Source organism: Topomyia yanbarensis, chromosome 1, assembly GCF_030247195.1.
Source record: "Topomyia yanbarensis strain Yona2022 chromosome 1, ASM3024719v1, whole genome shotgun sequence".
In the NCBI taxonomy this organism is placed as follows: domain Eukaryota; kingdom Metazoa; phylum Arthropoda; class Insecta; order Diptera; family Culicidae; genus Topomyia; species Topomyia yanbarensis.
Window position 1 is genome coordinate 22,983,847 of NC_080670.1, and position 14,357 is coordinate 22,998,203.

The following is a 14,357-nucleotide window of genomic DNA, read 5'->3' on the forward strand; positions in this document are numbered from 1 at the left end:
TGTCACTCACTCTCTTGTTTTTCTTTTATTTTTCTTTACTCTTTAGCGTTTTATCAGTAGCTGAAGTGAGCACGATGTTGTGTCGCCCTTATCAACGCTTATTTTCCATGCGAAACTCTCCGGCACAACACTCACTCTCACCCACAAATCGTGAGATCAGCGAGAACAAAGAGAAAAAACTCCCGACGCAGTACCGCGGAAAAAACCGATCCCACCCGACCGAGCACGGGAGTACGTTCACGCACGGCAGCACCGGCCACCAGGATCTGTTTATTGTTGTGTGCTACCGAGTCGAGTTACCGAGGCTGGATCTCGTTCGTGTCGCGATTTTGGCACATCCTTTGGGCTCGCTGTAGCAGTGGGTGAACGGGAAAATTCAGTATTTTCCGTGCGAGCGATATGTGAGCATCTTGCGCCAGATTTTCAGCCGATTTTGTCATCCTGTGCGCGATTCGAGGAGGATTTGCTGCAAACCATTTCTCGTGTGTGATTGGTGGTTTAGCCGAAAACGGTACAATCGTTTGACGAGATTAAACTGTAGAACCTTGATCTGATTTCGGGAAGAAAGAAGGATCGCTTGCCGAAAAGATTTTCCGCTTCGGAATCGATTTTCCCATAGAGTGTGCTGGGAGTGCTCGGGTGAGATAAATTATTCTGGCTGAGATTTTCCGTGTTTTTATTTTTGTCCGTGTCGTAAAGTCGCCTGTCCAAGGCAAGCTTCCAATATATGTATAGCGTGATGAGAGTGCGAAAGTGAGCAGTACCGAGTAGGACGCTAGCAGTCCTCACGTACGGCGAAGTGTGGATGTGTTGATTTTTTTCCCTCGGAAATCAGTGAAGATGATAAATTGTTACCGCTGCCAGGATCCCGATTCGCCGATCCGTCAATGAACCGCTTGTAACGGTTTGACCTTTTTCCACGCGACTGTTGCGGTGTATTAAAAGTCGGTCAAATTTAAAGTGCTTGGCAGGGGGAAAATAAATCGCTTGCCTAAATAAAGTAGTGGAAGCAGTGATAAGGTCGTGGGCTGTGCATCGTTATATTCTGTACTAGTTTGCATACCACCAGACCGGAAACGAATTCGGTTGCTTTATGCACGTGTCCTTGTGTGTGAGCTTGCCTACCTCCGAGGCGGGCTCCGCCGGTTAGAGCGAGTGGAAACTCTGTGCATTTTGCCTGCTAGAAGTTTATATAAACAGAAAAGTAGAGTAAAATTTGTAAAGTGCATCAAGCGGGGGAATAGAATTAAATAAAAACAACAAATTGTGAGCTTTAGTGCTTAAATCGTTCGTAGCGCTGTGGAAAGAGGAATTGTCCCTGTTCTGACTACTAGCATTTCTATCCGGGTTCCTGTGGATAGAGTATCGGTGTGTATATTTATTGCATTGCAGTGATTGCTGTGTACAGCCAGACTCAGTAGTTTCGAGCCCACAAAACCGCCAGCAGGGACTCTGCCAACCAGTGAAGAGTATATATCTGTGTGTCTCCGTGTTGCCGCTCATTCAGACGCACCATCAACAGCAGTAATAGCCAAATAAAAAAAAATATTGCCCTCCCCGCAGCACAGTGACACAGATTCCGACTCATTCGACGTACGTTCGGAGATACGGGAATGTCAATGCGAAAGTGAGTGTGCCAAAAAAAGAAGAAGTAGGGAAGCATAAAAAATCACGCCACCGAGCAAAAGAATTTCCAAATTGAAATCGTTGAATAAAAGATCTCGAATACTGAAAGAGCCAAAAAATCCAACGGTGAATAGCTTTCTGGCGCTCTAGTGTGCGTTTGTGTAATTGTGCCAAAGTGCGCGATATATCAGTGCGGCATACCTCGCCGGAGCCGGGCGAAGCAGCAGCAGCAGTAGCAGTAGTCAGTGAGGCAGCAACCCGGCGAAAGGATTGTCTAAAGAGGATTAACATTTTATTGAATAGAAACAAAGGCATCATTCGTTGCTGCTGCTGTGCATTCCGTTGTTCGAGAAGGCGAGATCCGGTGTGGCCGCTGAAGCGAGGCGCCAGCCGCTGGGGAGAGTTCGTGTGCAGCAAGCTGGAAGCAAAGCGTAAGGATCCGATCTTTTAACTGGTTGAAACTTTTAAGCATGTTTCGTGTGCCTGGGATATTTTTTTTTTAATTTGAAGGATTTCAGTGGGAAATAATTTACGAGTGTTTCCCGTTTTTGTATGTACGTGCACTGGTTCAATTTTAAATGGAGCAAATAATTTCCAACTGAAAGCAAAGCTAACATGAACTTCTGAATTGTTTACATTTGTTATCTCTAAGCATACAAGACAATTGCCATCTTTCGAAATGAACTTATCATGCTTTACAAAAAGCATCTTAATTATTGGATTTAATGGTATGGTTTAGCACAGTAGAACATAATATTGCAGTTGACGTAACCCAGTGAACAAAAAGGCGGCTAGGTTAGTTTAAATATATGCTGGCGAGCGGTAGGCTATTGAAACTTTGTTCTAGGCTACCCGCCGTAGCTTGCTATTTGCTCTAAAAATACATACTGTAACGTGCAAAATTACGGCAAGAAACTCGGTGAGCCTGTGATAGATATCACTCCGATGAAGATTATGTATGCGATTTTTCGACCAAGCAGCTGTATGTCGGTATGGCCCAGTTAGTAGAGAAAGTTTGGTGAGCTGGTTGCCGGCTGTCGGTTTGAATTCCCAGTATTACCGGTTGCCATTTTTTCTACTAACGCTATGGCCGTGTAATTATCATATCGCACGTAACATTCCGGTATATTTTATGGATGATTTTTGTTACATTTGACTCAATGGAAATTTACAGGATTCTTGCAAACTGTACATTGAATACAGGTTATTACGAGCACAAATTGGTCAAACAAGAAAATCAAATCATGTTTCGAACAAAATAAAGAAAAAATATTCACTCAAGCTTCCTCAAGCGAATCCGAATTACAGGGCCTTCCGTCAAGTTTGTCACAGCCTAATTCATTTAATTGAACACTTTCCTCACCCCAGAACGCCAGTTTGCCTTGAACTACGTCTCGCTGACAACAATCTTTCGCGACTTTTTGAGGGTTCTATGAAAACACTTTTATATAAATTAGTTTTATTACTCAAACGGTACACAGAAGAGCAGCTGGGGTCGAATATTGGTCAACAATATTTACTGCTGCTATTTGTGTTATTTTGCCTTAATATGAATTAAAAATAGATAATAATTGCAGTTTCGGAATAGTTTATCTTCTATACCCCTCCAAATGCTAATAATTTCGAAGCGATCTGTGTGCATTATAGATGGTCGGGTTGCATTTTTTTCGAACCCGAATCGAACCGAAGAGTTTCCGAACCCGAGAAATCAAAATTTCAGAAATCCGCTCCGAACACCAAATTTTTAATATGGAAAACTACCCCAAACTCATCATTAGGGACATAAAAAACGACAGTCACTAAAACCTGGAGTAAAACCTTATGCGTTCACCTTATATCAGCCTATGACCGGCTGTGGTCCACTAGGAGATTGATACCAGTGTTATGACTGCTGATAACATAAACAGGAAATACGTCTATCGTGCAGCATATTTTCCTTCTGATGATTTTAAAAGGGATGTATCATACTGTGGCCAAATATACGAACCGGGACCTCTACGAAAAGGGTTTGCGACTATGTTTCATGGGGATTTTCCAGCGATTGAATCTCCAAGTATCTTGGCTGAGGTCGTGGATGCAACAAACTCACTCTTAGTAGCAGCATACCAAGAGGCTTATCCGCTTCGAGTTCGCTGTACTGTAAAATAAGTGAAATATGCTGCAGTGACGCCGTAAAAATCGAAAGAGAAAGTAAGCACAGAGAGAGTCCATTGTAGATATGTCGTTTTGAATAAAAGCTTTAGAGTTCAGATTGTTCTGCTCATTTTTCTGCAAGCTCGATCCGCACTAGATAGAAACGATACGGCATAACTCTCGACCTTTATTTAGATGTTTGTTATCGAGCGAAAATATAGGACAATAAAATGGAGAAAAATGTTGTTTTCGACATGATCAATGACAAACATTTTATCAGTGGCGACTCGTGAACATTTTCTTCCCCTGTGCACTGTTCAAAATTGCTCCCAGTATTACACATTCAGATTACGGTCAACGAAACAAGATAGCATATATTTTTCAAAATCCAAATATTTTTTATTTGTTTTTCTTTTAATTAATATGTCTATCAGCTCGTTTTGCAAAAAGATCGATCACATCGTCGTACAGCGAGTTTTTTGTTGCAAGTTATATAGAATATATCTTTTCCAATGGTCATTAACATTAATCATTTCAAGCACTCCTCACCCACAGTTGATCGCAAATGATTTTTGATGCGTCGATGCACGGAAAAGTACTCTCGACGGAAGCAGTCGTCGATGGAAGAGTCAATACTAGGCTTGATAATCGAGACAATTCGAAAAAAAGATGGGTGGGTAATGTCTGCGACATAACCGGAGAGATGTAGAATACATAAGGAACACGTTCTTCAAATATGTTGATACTCATTAGGATTTTCGGACAAAAGCTGATTTGGGCGAGGAATATTTCAAATTATTCTTTACAAAAATGATGGTGGTCCTGAAAAGGACCGGTTTTGTTGGCGTTGTTGGCCTTGGTGAGGGAGATGGCTAACGATGAAATTAATTGTTAGCATGAGGAAGTCGCGTAGTACTGGCCAATGGAAGAACAGATAATAATTGATTCCTGAAAATCAATTTTTCTTTATTCATGTAAATTATACATACTTACAAATCTAACAGAAGATTCCTGATCATATTTCTGAATCATTAGTGCGAACATTGTGTAATTTGGTTAAGTACAATGAAAGTTACAAACTTTCCAAACTCGACCTTCTGTTCATTCAGAAATATTGAAATGGGGTGTCGTGGTCACAATAAAAAAGATGGGTGGGTAATGTCTGTCACATAACCGGAGCGTCGTGATTTCAATTCGAGACGTTAATTTAAATCTAATAATATTCAACAGAATCACGTTTGAATGGGAAATTTTCAAATAATTCTCTATGGTAATAATGGTGGTTCTGAAAAGAACCTTTGGTATCGGCGTTGGTGTTGATGGTGATGCGCTGGATCGTTGGATATTTTTGGCATGATAGTTACGTGCCTGGCGAACTGTTTTGTAGCCTCGAACAAAACGACAAGACTGGCTTCTTCGGGTACCATTACGGCTGAACTTTATAAGCTTAGCTCGACTTTGAAATCCTGCACAATCTCACGAATCAGACACTGGTAGGGCCATTTTGTTTGCTACTAGCACGGAGCTGCACAAAAAATCATTTAATGCAGTTAGTTCACGGGGGCTGCCAAAAAACTTGAATAGAAGCATGCGACTTCAACGTTTCTCTTAAACACATGCAGCAACACATTCGTTTTGGTAATACTGATAATAACAGTAGAAAGGAATGGAAAAGCAGTGCACGAAGCGAGCGAGAGGATAATTTAAATTTTTGTTCCGTGTGCAAGCTACTTCTTTCCACCCAACGTATTATGTTGCTTGTTGAAAATTTGCTACACACCTTAAAATAAAAGTTTCAGTTTAACTCTCACTAGAACACAATTGATTGGTCCTGAAAAGAACCGTTGCTTTTATTGTAATTTACGCCCACTCCCACAAACCGACCAAGTAGGCATCAGTGGCTTCATTACGGCTGAGTTTTGTAAGCGTAGCTCGACTTTGAAGTAATACACAACCTTACGAACCAGACGCTGGAATGTTAGCCAGCGGATTAGTTGCTCCGTTGCCCTATAGTTGGGGCGAAATACTAGCATGGCGACAGTTCCTGATCGGTAGTTGGTTGCGATGGGCCACCAGTAGCTGGGCACTTTTGCGGACCGTCATCATCGCCAACTGCTTTCCTCCGGTGGACTGGCTGCTTGCTAGTGCTTGAACGAATACGAATGATGAGAAAAACCGACCGACCAATATTCATATATGAAAACACAAGAAAGCACTACTATCGCTCTCCCGCTCGTTTTCGTGCCATTCCTGTGCCTTTCCTTTCCGTTCGGCTACCAATACTAGCATAACCAAAACGAATATTCTGTCTTTCCATCGCCTTCAATCTAGTGGCCAGTGCTAGCAAACTTGCATGTTCAGTTTTTCAATAACAACATTCCAACAATATTTTCAAAGAATGTTGCAGATTTGAAAAGAAGGAAGGAAAAGATTTTCACAAATTTAAATTCTTTCGTGTTATTTGTTAGCGCTGATAAAGGCTATTTAGTTTGCTACTAACAAGGAGCTGCACAAACAAATCGATTTATGCAGTTAATCAACGGAGGCTGCCAAAAAGTTCGAATAAAAGCATGCGACTAGTGTACTTTGCACGTTCTATATTTTATCAATACTAGAGAGGATCAATAAAATAATTCAAATTGTAATAGCGACATGCAATTGTGGCAACACTGGTCATGAGATGGTGGGGGAACACGCACATTCGTTTTAGTTATGATGGTAGTAGCAGCAGAAAGGAATGGAAAAGCAGTGCACGGAAACGAGCGAGAGAAGATAATTTAAATTCTCTTTCTTTCTTTCCACACATCGTATTTCTTATATAGCTTTCTGAAAATTATTTGTTATACACCATAAAATGTAAATTTCAGTTGAACTCTTATTAGAACACAATTAATTGGTCCTGTAAAGAACCGTTTATTGTTTTATTGCGGGAGCATAATTCAGACGCACTCCCCGCGGACACGGTGAGCTAGAAAGCACTATTTTGCATTCTCGAACAAACCGACCAAGTAGGCATCGTTGGCTTCTCGGGGCATCATTACGACTGAGCTTTGTAAGCGTAGCTCGACTTTGCAGTCCTGCACAATCTCACGACCCAGACGCTGGAACGATAGCCTACTCTGTTGCCCTTTAGTTGGGGCGAAATTCTTGCAGGGCGACAGTTCCTGATCGGGTTGCGATGAGTCACCAGTAGCTGGGGCACTTTTTCCGCCGTCGTCATCGCCGACTGCTTTTCTTCGGTGGACTGGCTGCTTGCTAGTGCTTGAACGAATACGAATGATGAGAAAAACCGACCGACAGATATTTATATAATCGCGCTAATATGCACTACTATCGCTTTCTCCCTCGTTCTCGTGCCGTGCATGAGCCTTTCCTTTCCGTCCGGCTTCTAATGGCCTAACCAAAGGAATATGCCGTCTTTCCCCCACCAAGTGCTCTCGTCAAGCAACCCAATGCGAATAACCATACGAACAAACATATAGTGGACCTATATATAAACTTTTCATTATTTTATTGTTCGGTTGGTCTACCATAACGACGGCTCTGTGCGGGATGGGCTGAAAATTTTCACTTTTCCGAGTCGTTTTCGAAAGATTTTTCAAAACACATTTTTTTTTGTTATTAGTACATGTTATACATACTTCAAATTTTAATACAGCATAGAGGAACATATTTGCAACAAATTGCCCTAAAAATCAAATCATTCTGTTAAGTATGATAAAAGTTATTAACGTTCAAAATCTGACGCGGCGCCGCGGCCGATATTTTGAAACGGGACCCCTATATTGAAACCTTAAATGTATTCTACATTAAAAAACGTCTTCCATACCACTGTCGATTATCCACGCGCTTGTCTCAGTCACGAATTTTCCTTTAAATTCACCTTTTGTGACTAACACTTTAAATTAATTAGCTTATTTTTGCCGTTTCCAGAGAAACGAGCACAGAGAGGTTATCAAGTTGGTGTTTTGGAAAAGCTCTTTAAATTTCGCTGGGTCGAGCAACGTTATGTACTTCAGCTCACAAAGATCAGGAAATCGGACATCTATTTCATCGATGATACGATTGATGAGTGTCAAATCTCATGACGCGACAAAGGAACACAAGTCTTTAGAATTGCCACGATTCGACTATCCTTCTGACTCATCATACTCACGAAAATCTAATCCATGCGCACCTAAAAAACAAACTACCTCAATCAATGACTTCAAATCGTTCCTGTTTTTCCTAACAAATGCATTATGATTTATTCGTCGTATTTCTCGACCATGATCCAATGATCCACCAATGCATGTTTTCCCAAAGGTGAGATACTTTATTGAGTTGTCGATATGATCTCGCAAAGCGGCGTGAGTTTCGACAGCGGATGACAAATGATTGAAATCATTATACCCCGCTCTGCTCCAAATATTTTTTCAAGGCTCCTTGCAAAAGTAAACAGGACCAGCAAAACAGTTTTTGTAGTTTTTCTGCATAGCCATTTGGCGTCATACGCAGACTTCAATTTCTTGTAACAGTTTTGTCTCCTCTGGTAAAAGACTTCTTCAAGCAATACATTTTTGGCCGAGGAATGGATAGTCGTCAGAAATAATTTTTCATCAATGGATCGTTTAGAAAAAGGACCTCAATAACATTCGTTGTCCTATTCATCATGGACCAACACTGTGAAATCCGTTTTTCTTTGAAAGTACTAAAACTGATATTTTGGCAGTAGAAACTACAAATTTTATACCGCTTACAGAACGAAAATGAATAAACTCGTAGACTGTACAAGTCGAATTCCATTAATGATAGTGGGTTAATAATAGTATTTATTCGACTTTCCAGCAACATTGCGACTAATCTCATTCAATTCAACTTATTTAAATTCGAATTGGTTGCAAAACGTCACTACAGAACTGAGAGCAGAACTTGAATGAAAGCCGTTCTAGATTATTGTGTCTCTTCACTTGGTGCACGGGTTGCATATGCTTTGAAAGCTTTGACCAAGGAATTGTACAAACTTGTCTATCATTGTCCAAGCAGCCGAAAACTAAAAACTCGCCTCTCACATTCGCGTACACTTAGAATTAAAATATTTCTCGGTAGCGATATTTTTAAAAAAGGTGAAAACGACACATTCTCAGAAATATACGCAGTTGAGTTTTGCATGAAATAGCAGAGATAGCGAATGAACGACGTATGCCCCTAGCCACGGACAAATTCATTGAGTGGAAACCCATATATACACTGTACCAAACGCGTTTGCGCCCATCACTACCTACCACTACGTCATCGAAACGCAATAAGCAGGCAGAGCGAGAGAAGATATATCTAAACCTCTTAGATCTAAACGAATATACGTGCCAGCTGCACATGAGAGAATGACGGTGAGGGAGAATATGAGCTTCCAATATTGAGCTGCTCACTGCGATTAGGTGCACTTGTTCGACGAATAGACATCAATGAATTCCCTCTAAGAACGGTTGGTTTCAAAATCGTCCAATGAAGGACGTTCGTTGGACCAATTTGGACATCGTCCAAATAACCGTTCAACGAACGTCCATCGTTGGACCCGTGTTGAACGATTTTGAAACAATTTTTTGGACTTCTCAGTGGGTTGGTTGAAGGGAAACGCACACAATTTAACAACTGTGTTATATACGAATATGTTCAACCTGTTCTGATTCTTTGGTGCACGCGTTCTGCTTCTCGTTCTCCCATTACCAAAGATGATAAAGTACAAGATATCCCACTGTCAAATTCCACGAAAAAACCTTCGATTACATCATTTTGGTGATTCCAACACCATCTTTCAAGTTCTCATTCAACCAGCAGAACGCACTTGTACTAGTTTCTTTCAGCGTGCAATTGCGCGAGTATGTCAGATGCTTTCGGAAGTATGGTTCTTTTCGCACCGTAATGAGAGTAAGAAGAATGGCAAATGGAATGAAACGATCAATCCATTTACACTTGATCGCGGCTAAATCCGGGTTGCACCTATGAGGCTTGCGTTTGTGAGAACCGTATTCTAATAAGGGACCATTCATAAATTACGTAACGCTTTTAGGGTGGGCAGGGTGTACAACAAGTTGTGACATAGAGGGGAGGGGGAGTTAGCTAGATTGTTACGTAACATGTTTTCACTGAAGAAAAAACAATTTTTCTTAGAATTTGTTACGTAACAGGGGAGGGGGGGATGAAGAAATTTGTGACAATTTGTTACATGGGGGGAGGGGGGAGTCAATTTTGGCCAATATTTGCGTTACGTAATTTATGAATGGTCCCTAAACGATATCTCGAATATTATATTCATGTAATGTTGAGTGCAGAAATTACGATTTCCAAATACTACTACTTTATTTAGGAAATATATTGAAGGGGAACATGGGGGGACTTGACCAGGTTTTCAGCTAAAATTGCATAAATCTCTAAAAAGGCCTTCAATCCCTCAAAAGTCATTGAGATATAATGTGCAAAGCTATTGTACGTCTTCATGATTTTTTGCAGAATTTTTATTTTAATTTTTGAAACAAAAGTTTTTCTGAGATCGTTTTTTTAGTTCAAAGCCCCCCTTTACCGCGGGGAGACTTGACCAAGGCGTGGGGAGACTTGACCAAGAGAATTTTAGAAAACCGCAACAAAAAATAATTACATAAAATACTGTAATTATTTTTTTTGACATACTGTAATTATTTTTTTCCATATTGTCGAGATCTTTAGGTAGCAGTAAAAAATATAAAAGGGTTGCATTTGATAAATTTTGATTTTTTTTATGCAGTTTTTTTAAGGATTAACTGTATTGCTTGCATTGCATGTTCACGCATCACGAAATCAGTCCTACTATTGCTAACTTTGTTTACTAATACTAAAATATAAAGACTTATGTTTGAGGTGGAATTTTTTTATGGTGTGATTAACATCAACAGTAGATACCAAAGCATAATAAATATCAGGAATTTTGTATCTTTCTTCAGCTAATTGCCACTTGGTCAAGTCTCCCCATAAAATCTTGGTCAAGTCTCCCCAACATTAGTTATTGCGTTCAATGCCCTTCAAATTTTAGTAATAACTATTCCAATGTTCCAATTTATGTAAAATCATTTCACCGCTTCACAAAGATTAAGATGGTATATTAGTACATTAATAGTAATTAGTAGTCGAGTAGATATGTCCATACAAGGTTTGATAAAAAACTATATTACATTTTCTATAAGGAAAAGATTTTTCATTCCAAACTTTTAAAATTACCTTAAGGGATCGAAACAAGTATAAAAATATTTTTGAAAAAAAAAATTAAGAATCGAATAGAAGACACCATAGCCAAAAATAAAATTTTGCGCTTGGTCGAGTCTCCCCATGTTCCCCTATTTTCAAAAAATGTGCCATATTTCAAAACTTTTTTTTTTTATTTCGATTATAGAGGTTTTAACCGTAAGGTCATTCGCCTCTTCGGGTTAGAAAAATCTCTTATGAAAAATTTCTAACCCTATGTGCGGGGTCGGGACTCGAACCCAGGTGCGCTGCGTACAAGGCAATCGATTTACCAATACGCTACGCCCACCCCATTTCAAAACTTGTAGGACTTACAAAGTTGGTATTTTCAGAAAATATGTTTAAAATGATAGGACCTACAACATTGCCGTATACACCATCTTTCTATCTCGTTCCATTAAAAAGTTGATAACAGTGCCGCCCTAGCGACTAAATTTCGAACTACTATGAAATAAATGAAGCGCTAGATGTCACACAACAACTTTGTCTAAGACACCATAACTCCAAAACGAAAGATAAGGAAAGGACGTGTGAATTGTGGGTTAGTCCCTTTTGGACTCTAGGCATCCCCGGGGTTATCCCCGTCGAATTACGAAAATGCTCGTGAATTGAAAAGTAGTTCATGTAATGATCTTATTTTTTCTAGACAACATGAGTCAATGAACTACTAATAAAAACGTGTATTTTTACAATAAAAACAAGGCTAATTTGGAAAAAAAACTATGCTAATTTCCTGCAGCCCCTTTTGGATGCCAGCCATTCAATTATTGAGACATTTGGGTCCTTACTCCGCTTACGCGTGCATTTGTATTTGTAAAATTCAGACTGAATGACCTAGGAAAAGTCGAACAACTCACATTTTTACATGTAATAAATATAAATATGTAAATTTATGTGAATTGGGACGCTCCTTTTATGTGCATCTAGTCAGACGTGAAGTTACAAGACTTTTTTTGTTGTGCATATTACGTCGGAACTGACAATAAGTTATGTCACGGAAAACTTCCACACTAAGCATTTTGCGACGTAGAATAGAAACTCTTGAATGAGCTAGTTTTTGCCCTCGCTAATTGATAATTTTATTTTTTAAAATCGGTACTCTGCGAAAATATGGAGGAAAAATATATTAATATTAGACTCAAATCATTTTTTTTTTCGAATTGTGTAAAAATTTGCGTCACAGGTTCAATACGTTACTGCCATAAATTTGAGACGATTTTCGCATTGTTTTAAAACAACATTGCGCATTTAAGGGTTAAATGCCGTAGCTTTTGAAGTAGCGCTTAAAAAATTACGATTTATACCTCTTTTTGAAGGAAAATAACTCAAGCGAAGTGGGCGGGGGTCTAAAATTGGCCAAATGATGTGAAATATGGCATCTGAGCTTACTTTGACATTTGAGCGCACGAAAATATAAGTCGCAAGATCAGAACATGTTTCGTAAAACTCGTTTCAATTAGAATGTAAAAATCGCAAATAAATTTTAAATTTCAAGCGTAAAAATCGCAAAGGTGTTCTTGGATGTAAGAGTCGCATGATGAAATATGGCACTAATACGCCAATCACCAGCATCTGCTGCTTTCGTTACATAGGAGATTTCTCATATTGTAGAATGACATCTAGCCTCAGATATCGGAGTGTAGCATTTTTATATCACAAGACCATATACTCGTTTGACGTGCAGCCGGAAGATGCCTCAATGAACGTGAAGTATGTAGAGTTACTGAGCCAAAGGGCATGTTCTGATAATCCTCCCATAACCGCTTCCTAAACTAGCAACCATAAACTGGTTTATATACAAACATCGGGTTTCCCGAAGCGAAAGGTCATCATCGATTGCCTCTTCGAGGAAAAAACTTAGTCTCCCCCTCCCGATCCAAGTTTCTTTCTATTTCCTAGCTAGCTGGCGGCTTTTTTTTCTACGCTGAAAAGTTTTCCTTTCGCAAATCATCGCGCTCCAGCCGGCTTCAGTGGCGGTAGCGTGGAAAACCGGTACCGTGCTCAGAAGTTCATTACCGCAAGTTTCTGCTTCGTCCTGCCTGTGGGCATGTCAGAGGGAATCACACCACACATTGGAACCCGGTCCCGGTCGAGCGTGGTGCCGGTGGCGAGAAGTTTGGGTTCGAACGAAAATGAAGTCCGTTAGAGGACAGGGGGGAAAAAACGGGTGAAACCTTTTTCCGAATTAGTAAGCTTTTTCCTTTTCTTTTCCGCGACGACAACGACGGAGGCTTAATATCTTTTTCCGCCCGGATCGAGATGAGTTTCGAAAGTTTTGGATCGAAATTCGAAAAGAAAATTTTGGTTCTTGCTCTTCGGGCGAAATGAATTTAATCTTGTTTTTATCGGTTGCTTGTCCGTTTTTTTTTTTCGTTAGGCGCAATGATTGTATCTTGATTCGGCGGATATTTACCCGGAGGTTCGGAATGGTATGACTTTCCCCGTTCTATTGTGTTTTTTTTCTCTCTTTCGGTACAATGATGCGTGCCTTAGCACCCGCCGTGGTTTCGGTGTCGGTAAAAGTGTCATCATCATCGTGGCGCCGTCGCTTTGGGTTAAAGGTGTTGAGAAGTGTCGGGCAGACGAGGAAATAGAAGATTTCCCGTGGCAACTCGGGTTTTTTCGTTGATCTCGGACAAAAAGTGTTGAACGGTAATTTAGCTTATACCCGTTGGCGTTTGGCGAAGGGGGATTAGGTAATAATTTTATCGATTATTATTAGATCAAGGCACTGGAAGTTAAATGAAACGAATATTTCGGAGATGGTTCATGAAAATATTTAAGTGTTTATTTAAGGGATGTGGTCGTAGTGTTATTGTTAAGTAAATTGTCTTGTACGCAGTTTCCTGTAATCGATTTCCAACACAATTCGATAATATTGTAACCGGAAAAAAATAGCCGTAAAAACAATATTATCAAAAAAATTAAAAAGAAAAATTAAATACTGGCTTGGACAACAGGATTGCTTGTTTTATGAGATTGATTCGAAAGAACAACTAAATCAAAGCCAATACTATAAATGGGCTTGAAAAGTGTTTTAATCGTTTGAAATTTTGTCTTAGCTCTATTTTCTTTCAGTTAAAAGTTCTGTTTGGGTAACCATTGAGGCAATATGACGCCTAAATTTAGAGCTTGTGGTTTTCCAAAAGCTAATGTCACCAACGATGCCTTCCATGAACACACGAACCTATCGCCGTGGCCAATATATGGGAGAAATGCTCAACCTTCAAAACACAAACTATAGCTCGCCGAGATGGGAAACGCCGACAACAGTCACTAATGGGCGTTAATTGAAAGTGGGAGCACACAAAAACCCATCCGAAAGCGATAATTGTCCATTTTCC

The 14,357-nt window shown here is 39.9% G+C and overlaps 1 protein-coding gene across 1 annotated transcript in view; it reads left to right on the forward strand.

Moving 5' to 3' along the window:
- The first annotated feature begins 396 nt into the window (after positions 1-396).
- Positions 397-14,357, forward strand: part of LOC131677095 (limbic system-associated membrane protein-like) — an 825,653-nt gene continuing 811,692 nt past the window's right edge. The window contains exon 1 of the mRNA XM_058956682.1: positions 397-2,057. The gene's annotated coding sequence lies outside the window, so the exon portion shown is untranslated. The remainder of the gene's footprint in view (positions 2,058-14,357) is intronic.